Below are 16,885 nucleotides of genomic sequence, written 5' to 3'. Positions count from 1 at the left end.
CTCTCCTATTTCTTGACCAATGTCTTGTAGGTACATATACATATGCATTAGGGTAAAAAATTTATACTGAGTAGCTGCAGAACATAATTTAAAGAAAACAATGAAAAGAAACCCATACAGTGAAGATGAGCATACACATACACACCAACTTTTTTTTTTTTTTTTTAAATAAAATCTTGCATCTGTGTGCTTAGACTGCACTACCATAAAATTTTAGATTTCACTTAATTTTCAGCTGGCACAAGAAAAAATCTTTATGTTATCTCATCCAAAGAATGCTAACACTTTGCACTTCAAAAATTAAAGAAATTAGAGAAGACATCATTTGCGTGTTTGGATCATTTGCTTATTTCCACAGGGGGCGAAGCTCTTGTACAGCTGCTGTCAGCTTTGCAGAAAGATTCCCAAGCAAAGCAGGGAAGTTGGAACAGCAGGCAGTATATACTGCCAAAGGTCCCTAGAGGGGCACAAAAGGGCTCACCTTCTATTTGCAACTGGACTGGTCAACAAGACCAGAAGGGACAAATTCAGTAGACAGAGGAATTACATACATGTTATGTACAGAATAACTACATTAAGCAGCATGGATTACTGGCCCAAACACAGGGACTGCCAGAGCAAGTGATTCATTGTCCTCTATTAGTGATCTGACGTACAACCTCAAGGCATTATATATACTCCAAGTTATCTACCTGAAGATCTACCTGATTTGCTTGCCTCAGGAGGGTGCAGTGATGTTGTTACATTAATTCACTCATTCTAGTTTCCAGGGCCTGTGCTAGACAGAAGCACCACAATAGCCCCAGTCCACTCCCCTAACCTTCCACAAGCTAGCTTAATGTAAATACTCTAACAATTTAATACGTTCACACTCTTCTATCAGTGTTTGACCTAACGTCCCCACGATGGTCACACTGCTAAGTAAGGCAATGCAGTTTATCAAGGCATATGCTGTTATTGAGAGTTGTTTATACACATGCAGACTTTGTGTAGACTGGTGGGTACAGTTCATTAGCAACTCAAGGTGCCAACAATCCCTCCGTGCTCAGTGAGCTACACACATGTTGACAAACAATTAATCAGAACTCAGCACTGCATCTGGCTTGTATTTACAGCCAAAGAATGAATTGGGTTGAAAAAGCATCTGAAAGGATAATACTTCAACCTGATAACTTCGTAGTTGGTTTTTGTTTTCCTGGAAGGAATCCGCTAACATATCATGTTTGAGAGACCCAACAGACATTGAATTTATGAGCCTTTAGGTAAACAAAACATATGGTGCTTGCTATGTTCCATCTATCTGGTAATCAGTCATTTAGCAATAAATGCAAAATAAAATTTGGCCAGCTTCTCAAGACATGACATCTGAGGAGATCAATTACAGACTTAATTTAGACAAATATTTCATAGCAATCTTTTTCTTTGTATTACATTATCTTTCTTGTTCCATGAAGTTTTCATTAATTCCTGTGGAAAATGAGACCTGGACTCTTCAAATCATAATATGGATGTAAAATATCAGTGAGTTCAGGGCATGAAATGATGGATTAATCTGAGATGTCAACCAATAATAGCTCCAAGTTGTTCTGCTTGTAATTATATTGTCAACAATGCCTAAAAACTACACACTGAAGACTGTTGTTTTACTACTTCTCTAACTAAAGCTCCTGAGAAGAGTTCCCTTTTTCCCATACCTCCATCCTCAAGCAGTATGTGAAGTCGCAGAAGGGAGGTGAGGATTGGTGCCAGTACCTGGGCTTGGACACCCTCCTGCCCATGGGAAAACATTTTTCAGCCCAGGCAAGCCTTCCTCCAATTTTGAATAGCAACCTGATTCTTTGGAGTGAGGAATGAGGAAGGGAATGAACATTTAAAAAAGGAGAACAAAAGAAGTCTGAAATTTGGCCTCACTCCAGGCAAGCACTGAAATATCCCTTGCAGTAAGCACTAATTCCAGGCCTTCCATTTTCAGACAAGACTACAATGTCACGTCCTGGTTCTGTTGTGCAGAGACAATGACCAGTCAGTTTTTCCATACTGACAGTAAAACCTTCAGAAGGCCAAATACAAAGGTCTCTGATCCTGTGGCTAACCTGGGACCACAGAACAGCACACTGACAGCCACAGGCCCCAAGGCCTCAGCAGAGGCCCAGCCCCTGGCCTCCTGGCACACGCCGCCCCACAAGCCTTAACAGGCAGCTCTCAGAAGCAGAGCATGGCAGGAACCTGTCCAAAAGCCATAAGGCATGGCTTTAAAAAAGCTTTTGCCAGCTTTTTTAATAGCATAAACACATTCAGGGTCAAGCAACCACTAGCGACAAGTTTGGATATGACTGAGATTATTACAGAAATCTCTGGAGATCCACATGCCCAGCAGAAGGGTTCAGTAGGCCCTTTGTCTTCTGTGGGTCTATTCTTAAAGCTCCAAGGATTTATATGCCAAACTTTGGACAAGTCTATTGAACGAGTTCTTCCACTCACACATTTCCTGCATGATTAAGTGCCTTACTGAATTAAGATAGCTAAATTTATTACTGAGATGCATTAAATAAGGGTGATGACTTGGCAGTCATGTAGAGTGGAGTGTGTATTAATAGGTCCAGAAAATATTCAGACCTCATACTAAGTAACTTGTCTCTGCTCCACAGTCGGCATTCGTTCCTCAGCTTCCCTCCACATCCCTACAGGGCTGAAGTATGCACCCAGCTGTAGCACTCTTCCAGAGTTTACCTAAGGCCCAGGCAGCATTTTCCCAGCCAGTTTGCATTAGAAGTCCAACTGTAAAAGCAGTTTAGCTGGCCTTACATGGCACAATACAGTTAATGCTTTTCTGCAAGAGCTAGCAGCCAGCCATTGCTCATTGCTTTGTGTATACATTTCTGCTTCCCTTCCCAGTTAAAAAAAAAAAAAAAAAAAAAAAAAAAAGGCTTAATGTAAGTCTCATTCATTACTATATTGTAGAACAGTGACAACAGTGAGAAATTATTAAAGACTTGAAGAACCAATTTAAGTATTTTGAGACCCAAATCTTCAGCTACTGCAATTTGTGCAACATGACAGAACTCCATAAAGTGAATTAGAGCAAATCATTTCTCTGTTCAGCTCAAATATGTTTAGAAGATGGCTTCTGTATTATATTACATCAAGGGAATTTAGCTTGAATACTTCAGTAACAAAAGCTGAGAACATAGGAGAAGTCATGGTAAATTAGAGAAATGAAGATTTGACCCTGTTTTTATTGTAATAAACTTTCCTTAAAATAGTGTTTCACTGAATAATATATATTTTTTACAAATAATTTATTTAATTTAATCTTCCATGTGGTGTTTAGAAAGTTGGGAGTGTGGAGTTAGTATTAAATATTGTATTCAATGTATAAAGACTGCATACAAAAGAACAGTTTTTACATATTGTGGATGTTTTGTTTTCAAGCATTCATTGGTTCATTTACAGTCTCTTCCATCCCATACAGACAGATACTCATGTTTTTGAGAGCATTTTCAATGCTATAATACAGAAAACAATCTATATTTCAATATTTGCAGTCTGTGAGCTTGACATAAAAGATAAGAAACAGGTGTTGGCCCAGATGAAGAACTGTGTCTATTGTGAAGTTTAAGGGAAGATTTGGCACAAAAATAATTGAAATCAATATGCAGAAAGAAAAACTGTCAGCAAATTGCAATGCTTGACTGAAGTGCAAATATATTCATAAAAAAAAATAAAAATGGAATTATGTGAAGGCTACATGTGGTCTACCAGTTTAAATGGATTAGTACTACATTAGAAGTCTTCTACTTTACTTCAGCCAAAATACTAATGCCAAATATAAATGAAGAAAACACTGAAGTTGACTGATAGATCCCTTAATAAAATTTTGATTAGGGAAGCAGTGCTCAGCAAAGCGGCACAGAGCTGCATCATCACAAGCACACCAGCAAGAGCAGTGCTGCGGCCAGCCCCACACAACCCATTCCACAGCACTTCACATGTGCACCAGAATCACATCCCCAACAACGTGGGTCAAGGCAGTGATGAAGGGAAGAATGAGTTGTGCTTCATTAACATTTCAGATAGCAAACACCTATGGCCTGAAAGAGTCCTTTCAAAGGAAAAAAAAAAAAAAAAAAAAAAAAAAGTGACATTAAATTCGAGACCCCAAAGTTTGATGCTGTCACTATGGCAGCGGAAACATCAATATCTTTTCACACACAAAGTAGTCTGCTTTTCCATGCTTCACATTCTGAATACCTTCCTCCCATTACCTCCACCATACTCTAAGACTAAGTGCCTCAGATTCTGCTGCTTTATAACATTAAACAAGTATTAGGAGAAGAAATCAATTTGAAAAAAAAAATACACAGAAAAGAACATCTTCAATATCATTACAGAAATATAGTAACCATCAGAGAAATAATCTTCAAAACATAAGGCAATTGAGCATTGGTTTCCCTGAGCCCAATACCTTCTTGAGTAAAACCAGAACAGATTAAAGTTGGAGGAAGATTTTCATTGGAGAAAGTAGAAACTGAGGTCTCTAAAGTAGTAAAATTTTAGGCAAAAGTTATACCAAAAAAGAAATAATACTGTATGTGCAATGTGTGACACTGTAGGTAGAAAATACTGATTTTGATTACCTTATTTCTTTAGTTCTAACACGTCTAGGAAATAAACATCTACTTATCCTACAAGCACACCTCTATCCGTTCACTGCTTCTGTAATAAGTGAAGCAGTCCAGAGAATTTTATGATTTATTTTTTTTTTCTGAACTCATGGGCGCTATAACTGCAGTTATTTCTATTTAACAAGTTTTAAGCACAGCCATGATGGATAAGCCTGGCTTCAGGCTCTACAAAAAAACACTTTATGAAGGAAGTTACACTGGGACTGATGAATGCTCAGCATTTCAACACAGTGCTAGTGTGGAAGATTCAGACTGAAATTTTGATTTGAACTACATAGTATGACTGGGACAGAAGAAAAAAAAAAAAAAGTCATACAAGAGAAGTAGGTACAAGAGCAACCAACCACCATTGCTGATGGATAAACATCTGGAAAGTAGCCACAACCATCCAACAGCAAGGTTTAGTGCCCGTGCTGCAGAAATTAAAAGCAAGACAAGAAAAGCTAACAGGGATGTAATAAAGACTCATATGTTTGGAAGAAACTATGAAGTTTTACTCCACTAATACATGCTGAATTGCACATTATTGAGTTCACCTTAAAATATGTTTGGGGGGGGGGGGGGGGGGGGAGGGGGGGAGAACACTTTCTTGCAGCTTTTGTTAAACACCCATGAGATTGGCTCCAGATTTAAATAGCTCATTTAAACACCTCTTATTTAATAAATGAATGGGTCAGAAAAAAAAACAGGTTTGCATTTTCAAATTAATAGTTTTTTCTTCCTTTTTCCTTGGAAATAAGAGTTAGCCCTGACTGTTTCAGATGGCTTTTTTTTTTTGTAGTATCAGTTTAACTGCAATCCTCGATCATTCCCTGCTGCTTGAGGCAATTTCAAACAAGCTCACGCATTTTAGCACAATTCTAATTAGTTTGGTTCTTATGAGTGTTGAACTTGTTTCACTCCCATTACATACATGTTAATTGTTATCTTAAAGAATAATGAATTTGCAAAAGTAATGGTTGTTTGACATCTACTTAAAACATCCTTTAATCTTTACTATGACCTAAAAATAATTGAAACAGGCTTGGCTTTAGAATTATTTTTAATTATTATTCATATGTTGTATTTATATTTAGATATTGCTACTCCTTTATGGCATTGTATTCAATGTAATCACCTCAACAACAAACCTGGGGAGTTTTAGGGGAGGCAGGGAAGAGTTGTTTTGTTTTTGCAGTGTTAAGCACAATACTTCACTTTATTTTTTACCCATTACTTGTTTATCCTATGAAGATATACGTACAAATGAAAATTTCAAAAGCTAGTAAAACTCTGAGAATTGTGCTTGACATTTTTCTGTTCCTAGGCCACCTTTACAAGTTTCATTGTTTGCTACAGCCACAACAGCCCATAGAGCTCAGAAGGTCACCAACATAGTTTTAGCTCTTTAGGAGCTTGAGTAGCTTCCTGCATTGCAATTCACAGTGTACAGCCAAATCTGCAGCCTGAAAGGCTGGAAAAAAAAATAAAAATAAAATCTACTATCAAAATTCTACGTACAGTAACAACATGGTTCTAAAATACTACACTACAAGATAGTGACAGCTGGCCATAAATGCATATATGTCATTTTTTCCTCTCAGAGAAGAGGGACATGATTGTCTGTAGTCTTAAAGTTAATTTCCCATCTCTTGGAGTAAAAAAAAAAAAAAAAAAAAAAAAGTCCTAAAAATGTTGAAAACCTCAAAACTTCGGACATGAAGTTCAATAAACAAACCGACATGTGCACAAGGGACTTTCAGTCAGCATACTCCCTTCAAACACAATACAATTGTTCCTCTACACATTTATTTACATGGAAATAATTTACTTTCTGCATTCAGGAAAATACTGTACTTGTTATACAGCTCTTTGGGATTTTACTGTACTCTAGGAAAGAATAGGAAAGGCAGCAATCACAAAGTCTCAATATTTTATACTACATTCAATAGGTGGGGTGTTAGTTCCAGTAGAAGTGTATATTTTAAGTGAAGAAAAGAATTAAATATGAAACAATACAACAGCTGAAAAGTTCAGAGCCAAACCCTGCCTTACTGCTAGCTCCTTTTTCTATAATTAGGCAAGCCCCAGGAAGCCCAAAAAGAACAATCATATTTGCTTGAACCAATTTGGATGGAACCTGACCTGATTTAAGCACAAAGGAAAAATAGCTGAATTTATGATACATTTCCTTCAAAACAATTATTCTTTCTACTTTAATTCTCTGCAAAGCCCTTGGTCTCAATACATTCAATAAACTATGGTTTTCACATTCAACATTCGTGAGAATAACAATATAAAAGCCAATACTGTGTTAATTTATCTCAAATTTATCTTCAAAAGGTTGGAAAATTATTACTTACCTACTGATTGTGTACAAATAAAAATGCTTGGTTACATGACTGAGTCACCTAACAAGTGTGAAGGCAAATATTACCACTCTGAGTTGTTTGCTGTGAAAATAAGCTGAATTGGTAGGCTGAAACCATTCCGTTTCTTATATAAATGTTGCTTATCAGGTAACACATCACATCCTAAAAGTTACAAACAATCCTCTAGAATACTTATTTTATTAGTGCCAATATTAATAAAGCTCCTCTTGCATCAACAATCCTGCATCAGTTGACAAACCACAACAGGAGTGAATCTTCTTTGCATCAGGAAGTTCTGACACCATGAAGTTCATCCTCTTTTGCTCTTAGTCACAGAAACTAAGGAACAACTCTACATCGTGCTCAGAGAAGAGTTTCAGAGCACCACTAGTATATTTTTATTCAAATATTCAGTATTCAAATTATTTTTAGTTATTGACTGAACTGATCAAAAGAAAATCTCTTCAAGATTTTCAGCATTTTAAGGATCCTAGCCAAACAAGTAGAGGAAATCCATTATAACCCACTCAGCACCTTGAAGCAGGCTATCCTCACAACTGCAGCTGAGCAAACTGGTAATAATTTATAATAAATCTCACCTCATCCTATCTACATATTATCTGTAAACAGAAAAACATTACCTGAGTATTTTTTGCCACACCTTTGCATCAACAAATTACATGTGACAAGCCACAAGTTAAAGACTGAGGCTGTTTTGGTAACATCAGTTCTGGCACAGATAAATGCTAGAATTGGGGTTTGACCATGGGGAACATTTGTCATCCTCTTCTCTATAAGGATTTTTATGAATGCACATTTATTATATGAGCAAGAAAGCATCTGTATACGGCTTCAAATGAACTTTTTTTTTCAGTGTTTTGCTTCTTGTGTTCATAAATCTCACTACAACAGTCAAACAACCTTTCTGTAAATAATAATAATTTTAAAAAAAGTACTTGATTTCTCTTGGCACTCAGCAGCTGAGGTGATCTGTCATCTGCAAAGCATAATAATAAAACGCCATGATCATACAGGTCTTCAAAACACAACTCCAAAAGCACTCTTCAGAGTGGACTTTGATCAAAATGTTTACAAGGCTCTCGCTTTACAAGAAGTTCATGAACATCAATCTTTATTAGTGTTATTCACCAACACTGAAGTATGAGGGTACATACCTATGTAGAAAAAAAAAGTTTCAGGGAAAGCATGCATAACTCACGTGTACCTTTATTGGAAAAAAAAAAAAAAAAAAAAAAAAAGGAAAACTATTTAACACTGGGGAAACTAAGAATATACACAACATGCTTTAACATAACCATGGGCAATTGCTGCAGCAAACGTTGATTAGATCTGTCTTTCAGTGTTTGCAGCTCTGTTTTCTAATAGTGCAGAAGAGGCTAAAATTTTAGTACCAATAAATAAATAAATAAATAAATAAACCCAGCAAAACAAAGCCTTAAAAAATCATTTTAATTTAAGTATGATTCAGCTGAAAGATGTGCCAAGATGCACAGCAGAGCACATCAACTAGTTAAGAGGAAACAACCCGGAATACAAACAATGAGTCAGATGGGAGACTTGACTGCAAAACCCTAGCTGTTCTTTAGGGAGGGTACCAATGAGGACTGATTTAAAAGCTGACCAAGGAGAAAGCTTTACAAGGTGTCTGCGCTGAAGATTATTATTTTCTGACTCTAGTGGCCATTACAGAACCATTCATCAACCATCAATATTCTGCAATTTATCTTATGAAGTGACAAGAAAATAAGGCAAGTAGAAGTGTGTTTCTACATAGAAACATTATGTTCAGAAAACCTAAAACCAGGCAGGCCAACCTGTCTCCACACACTCCCTTTCTAATTCAGGAGCAACTTCAGACTGCATTTTCCTCTCTCACTGACCAGAGGAGTTTTAGCAAACTTGCATCTATATAAAATGAGGGCAGAAAGGTTTTATTAAACAAAAACGCACACCAGCTCCATACATCAGGGTGTATTTTATGTACGAATTTGTAGCAGATCAGCAAGACAGATACCCAAAATTCAGTTCTCTCCTTACTCTATTTGCCTACTACAAATCTCTCTACTCCTTTATACCCTCATCGCAGGCTTAGTCTGACAGCCATCTCCCCTCGGTTCACATTGATTTAATGTAGCTGCAGCATATCTCCTCTCCATCGCTCCTGAAATCTTTTCTAGCTCCTTAACAACCTCCAACTTCCTTATCGACTTCTTATTTAATTCCAACTTCATCACTTTTGGAAAGCATTTGGGGTACACATTGTACTAAATACTATTGCTGAGAAAATTGTGCCACAACAAGAGGAAAAGAGCATAATAGCTTTGCGTGCTACTGAGACGAAGCCACTAAAGGGAGAGTATTTTTATCTGCAAGTATTATGCATTAACAAAAGGAAATATTTTTAGTGTCTGTATTCCCCAGCCTATACTGAGAGGCTCTGTTCTCTGATAAAGAAATACAAAAGCACTTCTCACAATTTAAATTTGCTTACTTATAGTAAGTTGTATCTTAACAGATTGCAGATTTCCCGTCCTTGCCTTGTTTCATTAAAGACCTCAGCACATACCAAGTGAGATCATTATGGGAAGCAAACAACAACAGTGGTCCGACTCCCCACAAGCTCTCCCCAAACTACCTCACTGCCAAGGTCACCATCAACTCAAATGTATGCCAGGTATGTATTTCAGATATGGAAAAACAACAGCAGTTTATTGAAGAGATGGGTGCAATTTCACAGAAATAACAAAGTCATTTGGTTATTTATCTGAGCAGTGGAGTAATTTGGAATGCATAAAAAAAGAAAAAAAAAAAAGGAAAAAAACACAGTGATACTGAAAACCGGATAAACTCTGCATGGGGATATTTCAAGGCACTTGGTAACTAACTCATGCCACACTGTCACTGTCAGCCTCAGTACATCACCTGCTGACAGATTAAGTACTTGATGTGCACATAGTAAAGGAACTGAAATCATATACTAGTCAAAAAAAAAGTGGTAAATGCATCTTATTAAATACTTCTATTCAAGTCCAAAATAACATGCATTTGATACGGCAAACCCATGATGTCCATTTAGGGTGTTGTGCTTTTTTTGAATGATTTAAAGCTGAAAAGATCTAACATTTATACCAAGTTTCTTTCAGCCTAAGGAAGTTCACTGTAGTTAACTACAACCTCTGGCTATTTTTCCAATACTAAGCAATTTAACATTTAACTTTTTTTGCTGTGATTTTAGACTTGAAGAATCCAGTTTGTTGTCATCAGCATTTTGCATACTGCATCCTGATTTATGTAACTAGACATTTTTGTGCTTCTCTGCATGCACAGATGCCTACTTGGTTATAAAGGTGCCAAACGGGGAGAAAAAGGATGTGCAACCGTCCAGTCACATTCTAGGTATAAAAAAAAAAAAAAAAATCATACAAAAAGGAACTGATTACAAGCAAACTTACTGAGACAGATGCAGCCCTTCCATGGCATTATGGAATGAAGCAGAGTTTTAGTTTCATAATTTCTTTCCAGAGTCTGAATTTCTGCTGGATCCAGACCTAAACTACGCTTAAATTGAGCCAACAAAGCTTAGGTATCATGACTTGCTTTTGTCTACCTGGTCCTCTTCCAGAAAGCAATGAACTTTTCTATTGTAAACTAAGTTCACGAGGACAAGACTGAACTGAGAAATCTATTCATGGCTTCCTACCAATAACACGCCATTTTTCCTCACAACGGTGCTGTTTTAACTTCCTGACCTTTTCTCCCAAATCAGTATAAGCTGCCATAAAGAAGCCTGCCCTTTTTCATAAGGACATTACGAAGGAGTAGAAAAGAGATACTAAAAGCAGAAAGTTCAAAAGATATTCATTTCAGAAGTGAAGATTTAGAGGTTAACAATACTTTTTTTTTTTTCTTTTTTTTCCAACTTGGACTGATTCAAAACCCTTTAAATAATTGCCATTACACTGAGTTGAGAACAGTTCATCACCACTTGGAAAAAAAGCGTCCCTGATGCTTTCAGTCACACTTCTCAGACCTTGCACTTTTTCACCCTTGAAATCAAGAAAGAGAAAGACAATTTGTGTGGCAAAAAAAAATATAAAAACAGTTTCTTCACTATGTGTTACACTAAAGACCTTCAAACAATTTCAGAAAGCTAATGCTTTTCTAAGGATTTAAACAACTATATTTAGCAATTTTCAGGAAAACCTGAAAGGAATCCTAAATACAGCCCAAAAGATCTCACTCAGTTAATTGTAAGGTTCAGCTGCAAGTTGTGGTCTCTTACACATCAGTCCTACTGGCAGGAGCTTCCCAGACAGCTGAGTAACTCCAGGCTGCTGTCACAGAAATGCAGTTGCACAGAGGTAAAACCTCAGAGCAGAGTCAGATAAAACATATACGGACTCTAGAGGGAGTTCTAACTTTGCCATACTTTTCCCCTTTCCTTCCAAAGTTTTTAGCAGTAGTTTAAAACAAAACAAAAACAAAAAAAGTAAGCATGAAGCTTTTGGATGTCTGCCTCTTCCCCTTCCCATGTTGTTGGGCAGAGTGGGAACTGACTAGACAAGGTAAACATCTCCTTTCTGCTGACACTGACAATATTTCAGTTTTCCTTCCTAGCCTAGCATGATGTTCAGGAACTTCAGTCATTTACTTATTCCTAGGTGACTTCAGTGTACCTTCAGTCTGAATACTGCACGAGTCCATGCAGCATCTAAAATACTTGCTATATTTAATGAGGCCAGACCACACTCTGCTGCTCCTTAAATATTTAACACAACCAACACTTTGTAAGGATATTTTTACAAATATAATTTAGCTCCTTCCTAACACAAGTAACACTACCTGTTCCTATTCCTGTTACCATTCCTATCACCAATTCAGGGAGCGTGAGTGCATGAAACACACACACTGGAATATCCCAGCACAAGCACAGCCGGACCAGAGATCCCCAGCATGTCTGCCACACACTCACCAATTCCTGACCAGCTTTACCAGGCCTCATGAAGCATGGGGATGTGCTTGGCATCATGCACTTGTCAAAGTTACCCCTGGGTTGCAGAAGAAGCTACTCCAGAGCAGCCAGGGACCCAGCCGTAGTACTCGCATCATCTGTCTTCACATAATGTTTACCCTTGCCTCCTAGGGTTGATACATACACGCTTTATTTATGGCTCTGATTGAACTTTAGCAGCTCAGAAATATAGCAAACTGACTACTGGATATAAGGAAGTCAAAAAAAAAAAGAAAAAAAAAAAGAACAAAAAGCCAAACAGGACAATATACATCTTCGATATTTCTTCATATTGAAGGTAAGGCTAAGCAATTTAATATTGTAGTATTTTTCTGCTTTAAGGCACAGCATCGTGTCAGTCTCATCATAGCTGAAGAAATTCCTAACAACTGCAATAAAGGATGGTAATCCTTTGTTACTGTACCTTCCTGTTAATCTAACATGTACTTTCACTGTTATTGTTTCAAAAATAGATTAAAACTTTCCCCTTCCGCTTTTGGTAAAGACGATTTATAGTGAGCAGGAAAAAAAAACAAACCACACATCTAAACACACATTCCTCAGTGAAGTCTTCCATCTGTTCAAAGTTTCATTAACAACAACCTAAAGAGAGATACTTGCCTTTCACATTTTTCTGTGGTACTGGTAGAGTAGCACATTGCATGGACATAACGGTAACCGACTTGTAGGAAAACTCAGATGACTTCTAACAAACTTCCATATGTTACAAGGCAAAGAGGGAGCACACTTAAGACACCTGTCTCACTCCTTGTCTTCCACCATTGCTTCTACACTTTCACACTGCTATAGTGGCATCAGAATTTGAAAAATAAAAATAATTTTAAAAAGTGTATAAAACTATGAACCACAACTGCCCCCAACCACTCACTTTCATTCTAATTCAAGAAGCCTTTAAAACATAGACTCTCAAAGTATTAATAAATAAATAAATAAATAAATAAATAAAGATAAAAATTAAGTAAACTGCATCTCAAGTGATTCTTGAAGGTGTGGGGGGGGAAGAGTGACCTTAGCCAGATACTCTTCTTTTTATGTACTCTGTTGCTATCTCCCAAACTTGACCATGTTTCAAGTCAGTATTGCAAAAACCATCCATGCTGAATTCGGGACATCTTCTCGGGCACCAGAAATGCTCTGCTTGTCGATCATTTCTGCTTTTCTGCTGCCCTTTGCAATAAAACTCAGTGGATAATCAGGAAATAACCTCCAAGGAAAGCTTCAGAAGTGTTTCATTGGTGAATTTCCCCTCAAGTATACAACAGGCAGTACAGCAGTCAGAAGGAGGAACTTCACAATCCTTATACAATCCTTTTTTTTTTTTTTTGTGCTCTTTCCATGTTTTCAAACCATCTCCTTGGACTCCAGAATTTAAGCATTTATACAAGATTTATACAAGGTATATTTATTTCTCCCTCTTCGGTAATGATTTAGAACTATTTTTCATAATAGGCTCTGAATAGCAGGGAAGAAAAGAAAACCTTTCTGTCAAACATAAGAATAATGGAATAATGGACTGGCTGAGCCCATCCACACTCTGCCTTCTATGGCTTGGACAAAGATGCTTACACTTAAGTGAGCCACGTGAAGTAAATTGCCTATTTGCGTAAATATGCCAAATGACTACTTATACACTTCACGGCTGGTCACAGGCTGAAACATTTATTATAACCCTAGATCACAAGCGTTTTATTGTTGCTGGTGCAGACTGTGACAGTGGGAAGGAGTTTTCAGGGTACTGCAATGCTGAGCAGTGCTCTACAGAAGGGAGCACGTCATCACTTTACAGAGGGATGGATTTCTGCCTGAGCAAGCATCAGAGAGCTGTTAGGGACAGTAAGAACAGTTACAGCTAAGGGACCTTCACCACCAGTAATTCAAATTCCTAATCAATCAGTAAAGCAAACGTACAATTTACTAGGATGTTGTATATTAAATGGAAAAGACACTTTTCATACTAGGCATCATTTGATAGTATTCTTGACTACATCCTTAGCACTTAGAACTTTGCATGCAAAAACGTCACTACATCTGACAGTGCACAAGCACATGGTGATCATTACATGAACAACTCTGCCAAACAATCCATAACAACATTTGGACTTTTAAAAACAAGATCAGATGCTTTAACTGTTTTTTTTGTTTGTTTGTTTTTCCCTGTACCCACATTTGTGGTATCTGTGACTTATCTGGCATACAGCAGTCACCTTTGCTCTCAAGGAGCAGCATCGCAGCCACACTCAAGCTACACCTCCAGCAGCAGTGCTAGCATGCTGTAATCCAGCTCCCTAGCTGTCTATGACCACACTGTGACATTTTGACATCTCTCACAATGCCAAGGAAAGAGCAAATTTTATTTTCCAATTTATTTTTACAATAATTTTGAAGTAAATTGTGCTTGTGTTTGAATTATTTTACAATTAAGCCTGTGCATTTCAGTGACCTCTGATGAATGCTTGCACTTTACCATTTGCTATGAGATCCTGATAGCTGCTCAATGTCCTAAACATAACCTTGAGACAACAGAAGTCAATGGACTTTGGAATTACTTTCTATATGTCAGCTGTGGAACTTGAAGAAAGTGTGAACTGTTCTTCCATTCAAAATAAACAAAAATATTTATTTCCTGTTCCTTCAACTGTTAACTACTGAACATTTTAATTGTTTCACTGTAAGGAGCTCCACGACTTCCAGAAGAGCACTTCAACATTTCCTCCTCACTTTCACAAGGATACACAAGAGGCGGAGAAGTACAGAACTACAGATGAAGTAGAGAGACAGAGAGAATACTCAACATCCTGAAGACTCCTATGACTTGTAATCACATCATGATTACTATCCAGCATCGTTGAAATGGGGTAAATTAATTCAGCCTGTCATTGAATCAGACCAGAACGATATGCTTTATCAGCACCTCCCAGGAACAGCCTTCCCAAAACCCCGTCAGTTTAAACAGCTGTGATTTCAGATTATAGAGGCCCTTCAAGATGTGTAAAATTTTTCCTATAAAAAAACAACCAGTTGCTCATCACACAGATCTACTGAGGTCCTTACAAAAGTTTCAGGAATAAACGGATAGCTGTGGCTCAGGCACCATAAAGCACAAGGCTCACCAGCTCCCTTCAGCTGGGAAGTGATGGACAGAAATACTCTGACTTGCATATGCACAGGCAACACTAAATCAGCAAGACTGCCTCTGACCTTCTCTTCCAAGCCTGCATTCAAACAGTACTTCATAAGCTGTCTATGATAAAACAGTATGCAAAAGTTTCTTAGCCCAAGAAGGGACCTGTAGAAGCCAAGCAGATTTATAAACTGAGCAGCCAGTTGTCAGAGGGAAAGTCAGTGTACTCATTAGTCTGTCTCCATTTCAGAGGGGAAAAGAAAGGAGGGAGGGGGAGAGAGAGAAGATACACACAAAAGACTTTCAATAAAACCCAAGTACATTAAGATTAAAGCTTACTTGCACACCATCTTAGCCTCTAAAATACATACTTTTATGTTTAGGGTGTCCTTTCATTCTGTTTCCCAAGCTTTATTTTTTTTTTTCCTCTTCAAATCAGCATTGCAAAATCCATCTATGTTGAACTTAAGAGGATTTCAGGGACATTAGAAATGCTCCGTGTGTTGGTATTAGACTACTAAACCCACTACAAGTGCTAGGGTTTTCTTCCCTACATTCCATATCGAAGTAAAGCTGAGGGAAATGGGTGGGTGCATTTAACACCTAATACTCAATGCTCTGTTAAACTTGGCATTAGCCCATTTCCAATAATAGAGATCTCAATATCTTTATAAACGCTGAAATCCCTAGCAAAGGTGGCTGTTAAAAAAAAAAAAAAAAAAAAGTCTAAGCAGCAGATCTGCATAGAGTCTAAGCAAGTAGTTTTGTTTTGTTTTGTTTTTTGGAGGGGGAGGGAAAAAAAAAGCCTGAAGACACTGGAAATTTGCTTTCAAAGAGATTCAAATAGAAGAGAGAGGAGTAAGAACGAAATGAGGAGCTGAAATTGTTCAAGGGAAACAAGTAACTCTGCTAAAGTAAAGAGGAGAATGGAATCATTTCCACGTCTTTCATAAGGCCACAGAAAACACTCAGAACTAAACAGGAACCAGACACAAGCAAAGCACCTAAGGTACAAACTGTTTTTTCTAGCTACCTCTGTTGCTTTACTAGATGGACAGAGCACAGTTTATACAGATTTCTCCAAAAACACGGTTAAGGGAAAGGAAAGAAGGCGTCCATTCCAAGGAAGTCACCTTCCCAGCTGTCAGTGGGGAAACACAAAGCTTTGTCTCCATGCAAACACAGATAGATATTTGAAAAAAAAATAATAAAGATAATTAAAAAAAAATAAAATGACAAGAAGATGAGGTAGTTGTGGCAAGCTACCGAGGAGAACATGAGCCTGAGCAGGGACCACCAGCCTGGCAAGAGGAGCTGCACCAGAGTGAGGGGCCTGGACGTCTCTACATCCTCCTGTGTTACATAGCTTAAATATTTATTAAGCAGCATGCTAATGATAACTGTATTCTCCTGTTGATTACCTCTCCTGGGCAGCTAAATATTAACATGAGGTTGTTCTTCCTAGCTAATTTAGTAAGCATGAGCTAATTTAAATGAGCATACCCTTTAGGAGTAATCCATGTGAATAACGATCCTAACTGTTTTCATACAGTAGTTGCAACTTATTTAGGCTTCCACAATACTTCAGGGTTTCTAAAAGAGGCACTATGCTAATTACCCTGCTTAGTAACAGCATGCTGGAGCAAGTTCCTCCTGTTTGTGTGTTCTTTATTGA

At 37.6% G+C, this 16,885-nt stretch overlaps 1 long non-coding RNA gene across 4 annotated transcripts in view; it reads right to left on the bottom strand.

Annotated features, from left to right (window-relative positions):
- The window catches only part of LOC110354567 (uncharacterized), a 171,252-nt gene that overhangs the window by 123,854 nt on the left and 30,513 nt on the right, over nucleotides 1-16,885 (bottom strand). The window lies entirely within an intron of this gene.

The sequence above is a fragment of the Anas platyrhynchos genome, chromosome 9 (assembly GCF_047663525.1).
Source record: "Anas platyrhynchos isolate ZD024472 breed Pekin duck chromosome 9, IASCAAS_PekinDuck_T2T, whole genome shotgun sequence".
NCBI lineage: Eukaryota > Metazoa > Chordata > Aves > Anseriformes > Anatidae > Anas > Anas platyrhynchos.
Note: the sequence above shows the minus strand (reverse complement) of the source record. Positions and strands in the feature narration are given on the sequence as shown.